The 6,847-nt window shown below is 48.2% G+C and overlaps 1 pseudogene; it reads right to left on the reverse strand.

The window, feature by feature from the left end:
* Positions 1 to 5,678, reverse strand: part of LOC148500786 (uncharacterized) — an 89,100-nt pseudogene extending 83,422 nt beyond the window's left edge.
* Positions 5,679 to 6,847: the final 1,169 nt, after the last annotated feature.

The following is a 6,847-nucleotide window of genomic DNA, read 5'->3' on the forward strand; positions in this document are numbered from 1 at the left end:
CTACTCTATGCTCCTTCCTCACTATCTAGCCCATCTGTGTCACCCCTGTTTGTCTGACCCTCCCCTCAGAATGTAAGCTCTCACGAGCAGGGCCCTCTTTCCTCACATGCTTCTTCTTGCCTTACTTTTACTTTCATTTACAATGGTGCCTAAAACTGCTTACTGACACCCTGCTGCTTATTTAGGTGTTATGCAGCATTGTTTATAAATCATGTGCTTGTCCTGCATTGTCTGTACTGTTAATAACTGTTGTCTTGTGTGCTCATTTGTTTTTGTACTTTGTAAGGCGCTGCGGAACCCTTGTGGCGCCATATAAATAAAGGATAATAATAATAATAATACAGCACTCCCATATATCTGTCCCACTCATACAGCACCCCCATATACCTGTCACACTCATACAGCACCCCCATATACCTGTCCCACTCATACAGCACCCCCATATATCTGTTGCACTCATACAGCACCCCATATACCTGTCCTACTCATACAGCACCCCCATATACCTGTCCCACTCATACAGCACCCCCATATATCTGTTGCACTCATACAGCACCCCATATACCTGTCCTACTCATACAGCACCCCCATATACCTGTCCCACTCATACAGCACCCCCATATATCTGTTGCACTCATACAGCACCCCCATATAGCTGTCACACTCATACAGCACCCCCATATACCTGTCACACTCATACAGCACCCCCATATACCTGACCCACTCATACAGCACCCCAATATACCTGTCACACTCATACAGCTCCCCCATACACCTGTCACTCATACAGCACCTCCATATACCTGTCCTCATACAGCACCCCCATATACCTGTCACACTCATACAGCTCCCCTATATACCTGTCACACTCATACAGCACCCCCATATACCTGTCACACTCATACAGCACTCCCATATACCTGTCCCACTCATACAGCACCCCCATATACCTGTCCTCATACAGCACCCCCATATACCTGTCACACTCATACAGCACCTCCATATATCTGTCACTCATACAGAACCCCCATATACCTGTCCTCATACAGCACCCACATATACCTGTCACACTCATACAGCACCTCCATATACCTGTCACTCATACAGCACCCCCATATACCTGTCACACTCATACAGCACCTCCATATATCTGTCACTCATACAGCACCCCCATATACCTGTCCTCATACAGCACCCATATATACCTGTCCTCATACAGCACCCACATATACCTGTCACACTCATACAGCACCTCCATATACCTGTCACTCATACAGCACCCCCATATACCTGTCCTCATACAGCACCCATATATACCTGTCACACTCATACAGCACCCCCATATACCTGTCACACTCATACAGCACCCCCATTACCTGTCACACTCAGAGCACCCCATATACCTGTCACACTCATACAGCACCGCCATATACCTGTCCCACTCATACAGCACCCTCATATACCTGTCCCACTCATACAGCACCCCCATATACCTGGGCCACTCATACAGCACCACCGTATACTTGTCACGCTCATACAGCACCCCCATATACCTGTCACGCTCATACAGCACACCATATACCTCTCACTCTCATACAGCACCCCCATATACCTGGCTCACTCATACAGCACCCCCATATACCTGTCACACTCATTCAGCACCCCCATATACCTGTCACGCTCATACAGCACCCCCATATACCTGTCTCACTCATACAACACCCACATATACCTGTCCCACTCATTCAGCACCCCCATATACCTGTCCACATACAACACCCACATATACCTGTCCCACTCATACAGCACCCCATATGCCTGTTCCACTCATACAGCACCCCTATATACCTGTCACTCATACAACACCCCCATATACCTGTCAAACTCATACAGCACCCCCATATACCTGTCATACACATACAGCACCCCCATATACCTGTCCCACTCATACAGCACCCCCATATACCTGTCCCACTCATACAGCACCCTCATATACATTTCTCACTCACACAGCACCCCCATATGCCTGTCCTCATACCGCACCCCCATATACCTGTCACACTCATACAGCACCCCCATATACCTGTCTCACTCATACAGCACACCCATATACCTGTTCCACTCATACAGCACCCCCATATACCTGTCCCACTCATACAGCACCCCCATATACCTGTCACACTCATACAGCACCCCCATATACCTGTCACTCATACAACACCCCCATATACCTGTCACACTCATACAGCACCCCCATATACCTGTCACACTCATACAGCACCCCCATATACCTATCATACACATACAGCACACCCCTATTCCTGTCCCACTCATACAGCACCCCCATATACCTGTCACACTCATACAGCACCCTCATATACATTTCTCACTCATACAGCACCCCCATATACCTGTCAGACTCATACAGCTCCCCCATACACCTGTCACTCATACAGCACCCCCATATACCTGTCACACTCATACAGCTCCCCTATATACCTGTCACACTCATACAGCACCCCCATATACCTGTCACACTCATACAGCACTCCCATATACCTGTCCCACTCATACAGCACCCCCATATACCTGTCCTCATACAGCACCCCCATATACCTGTCACACTCATACAGCACCTCCATATATCTGTCACTCATACAGAACCCCCATATACCTGTCCTCATACAGCACCCACATATACCTGTCACACTCATACAGCACCTCCATATACCTGTCACTCATACAGCACCCCCATATACCTGTCACACTCATACAGCACCTCCATATATCTGTCACTCATACAGCACCCCCATATACCTGTCCTCATACAGCACCCATATATACCTGTCCTCATACAGCACCCACATATACCTGTCACACTCATACAGCACCTCCATATACCTGTCACTCATACAGCACCCCCATATACCTGTCCTCATACAGCACCCATATATACCTGTCACACTCATACAGCACCCCCATATACCTGTCACACTCATACAGCACCCCCATTACCTGTCACACTCAGAGCACCCCATATACCTGTCACACTCATACAGCACCGCCATATACCTGTCCCACTCATACAGCACCCTCATATACCTGTCCCACTCATACAGCACCACCGTATACTTGTCACGCTCATACAGCACCCCCATATACCTGTCACGTTCATACAGCACACCATATACCTCTCACTCTCATACAGCACCCCCACATACCTGGCTCACTCATACAGTACCCCCATATACCTGTCACACTCATTCAGCACCCCCATATACCTGTCACGCTCATACAGCACCCCCATATACCTGTCTCACTCATACAACACACTAATATACCTGTCCTCATACAACACCCACATATACCTGTCCCACTCATTCAGCACCCCCATATACCTGTCCACATACAACACCCACATATACCTGTCCCACTCATACAGCACCCCATATGCCTGTCCCACTCATACAGCACCCCCATATACCTGTCAAACTCATACAGCACCCCCATATACCTGTCATACACATACAGCACCCCCATATACCTGTCCCACTCATACAGCACCCTCATATACATTTCTCACTCACACAGCACCCCCATATGCCTGTCCTCATACCGCACCCCCATATACCTGTCACACTCATACAGCACCCCCATATACCTGTCTCACTCATACAGCACACCCATATACCTGTTCCACTCATACAGCACCCCCATATACCTGTCCCACTCATACAGCACCCCCATATACCTGTCACACTCATACAGCACCCCTATATACCTGTCACTCATACAACACCCCCATATACCTGTCACACTCATACAGCACCCCCATATACCTGTCACACTCATACAGCACCCCCATATACCTGTCATACACATACAGCACACCCCTATTCCTGTCCCACTCATACAGCACCCCCATATACCTGTCACACTCATACAGCACCCTCATATACATTTCTCACTCATACAGCACCCCCATATACCTGTCAGACTCATACAGCACCCCCATATACCTGTCTCACTCATACAGCACACCCATATACCTGTTGCACTCATACAGCACCCCCATATACCTGTCCCACTCATACAGCACCCCCATATACCTGTCGCAATCATACAGCACCCCCATATACCTGTCATACACATACAGCACCCCAATATACCTGTCCTCATACAGCACCCCAATATATCTGTCCCACTCATACAGCACCCCCATATATCTGTCGCACTCATACAGCACCCCCATATATCTGTCCCACTCATACAGCACCCCCATTACCTGTCACACTCAGAGTACCCCCATATACCTGTCTCACTCATACAGCACCCCCATATACCTGTCTCACTCATACAGCACCCCCATATACCTGTCCCACTCATACAGCACCCCATATACCTGTCACGCTCATACAGCACCCACGAATACCTGTCATGCTCATATACCTGTCATGCTCATACAGCACCCCCATATACCTGTCATGCTCATACAGCACCCCCATATACCTGTCCCACTCATACAGCACCCTCATATACATTTCTCACTCATACAGCACCCCCATATACCTGTCACGCTCATACAGCACCCCCATATACCTGTCACGCTCATACAACACCCCCATATACCTGTCTCACTCATACAGCACCCCCATATACCGGTCCCAATCATACAGCACCCCTATATACCTGTCTCACTCATACAGCACCCCCATATACCGGTCCCAATCATACAGCACACCCATATACCTGTCACGCTCATACAGCACCCCCATATACCTGTCACACACATACAGCACCGCTATATATCTGTCGCACTCATACAGCACCCCCATATATCTGTCGCACTCATACAGCACCTCCATATACCTGTCGCACTCATACAGCACCTCCATATACCTGTCAGACTCATACAGCACCCCCATATACCTGTCACACTCAAGCAGCACCCCCATATACCTGTCACGCTCATACAGCACCCCCATATACCTGTCATGCTCATACAGCACCCCCATATACCTGTCTCGCTCATACAGCACATCCATATACCTGTCCTCATACAACACCCACATATACCTGTCCCACTCATACAGCACCCCCATATACCTGTCCCACTCATACAGCACCCCCATATACCTGTCACGCTCATATACCTGTCTCGCTCATACAGCACCCCCATATACCTGTCCTCATACCACACCCACATATACCTGTCCCACTCATACAGCACCCCATATACCTGTCCCACTCATACAGCACCCCCATATACCTGTCCTCATACAGCACCCCCATATACCTGTCACACTCATGCAGCACCCCCATATACCTGTCACTCATACAGCACCCCCATATACCTGTCACTCATACAACACCCCCATATACCTGTCACACTCATACAGCACCCCCATATACCTGTCCTCATACAACACCCCCATATACCTGTCCCACTCATACAGCACCCGCTTATACCTGTCCCACTCATACAGCACCCCAATATACCTGTCCTCATACAGCACCCACATATACCTGTCCCACTCATACAGCACTCCCATATTCCTGTCCCACACATACCGCACCCCCATATACCTGTCACACTCATACAGCACCCCCATATACCTGTCATACTCATACAGCACCCCCATATACCTGTCCCACTCATACAGCACCTCCACATCCATGTCTCACTCATACAGCACTCCCATATACCTGTCCCACTCATACAGCACCCCCATATACCTGTCACACTCATACAGCACCCCCATATAGTTGTCACATTCATACAGCACCCCCTTATACCTGTCACACTCATACAGCACCATTATATACCTGTCCCACTCATACAGCACCCCCATATACCTGTCCTCATACAGCACCCACATATACCTGTCACTCATACAGCACCCCCATATACCTGTCACACTCATACAGCTCCCCCATATATGTGTCACTCATACAGCACCCCCTTATACCTGTCACACTCATACAGCACCCCTATAAACCTGTCACACTCATACAGCACCCCCCATATACCCGTCACACTCATACAGCACCCCCATATACCTGTCCTCATACAGCACCCCCATATACCTGTCACACTCATACAGCACCCCCATATACCTGTCCCACTCATACAGCACTCCCATATACCTGTCCCACTCATACAGCACCCCCATATACCTGTCCCACTCATACAGCACTCCCATATACCTGTCTCACTCATACAGCACCCCTATATACCTGTCACACTCATACAGCACCCCCATATACCTGTCACACTCATACAGCACCCCCATATACCTGTCACGCTCATACAGCATCCATACATAAGGCGATGATATTATTAGCATCATGCGATCACATATTATTAGCATCATGCGATCGCATATCTCACCATACCCCATACACACATTAAATACGCACAGTTGCACTGTTAACACCACATTAGCGACTGCATAATAACCCGCGTACGAACGCTGTTTATTAGCTTCATGCGTACGCATCTTCCCCAAGTTAAAAGTCCTCACTACATAAATACAGACAGTCACTAAAACATACAAAGGGATCAACCCTGCAAAACATGTACCATGGTAAACTTTAACTAGCGTCCTTTCCCAAACCCCTAATACTCATACACTGCACACTTACATAAAAGGTTCCATAGCTCCAAAGTGTAATATCTAAGGTTTATTCATTTATTACTAATGTTGTGAAATAAAGATTATTTCATATCTAAGGTTTAGTACATGATAAGCAAGCCGTGTTTGGTGTTGTACTGATCTACTCTGTGGCAACAGCTTTCCGATGTCATCGGTGAGAAGATTGCAACATGCGTTCACAACTTATGGAC

This window comes from Taudactylus pleione, unplaced genomic scaffold (assembly GCF_031769625.1).
Source record: "Taudactylus pleione unplaced genomic scaffold, aTauple2 ptg000547l, whole genome shotgun sequence".
NCBI lineage: Eukaryota > Metazoa > Chordata > Amphibia > Anura > Myobatrachidae > Taudactylus > Taudactylus pleione.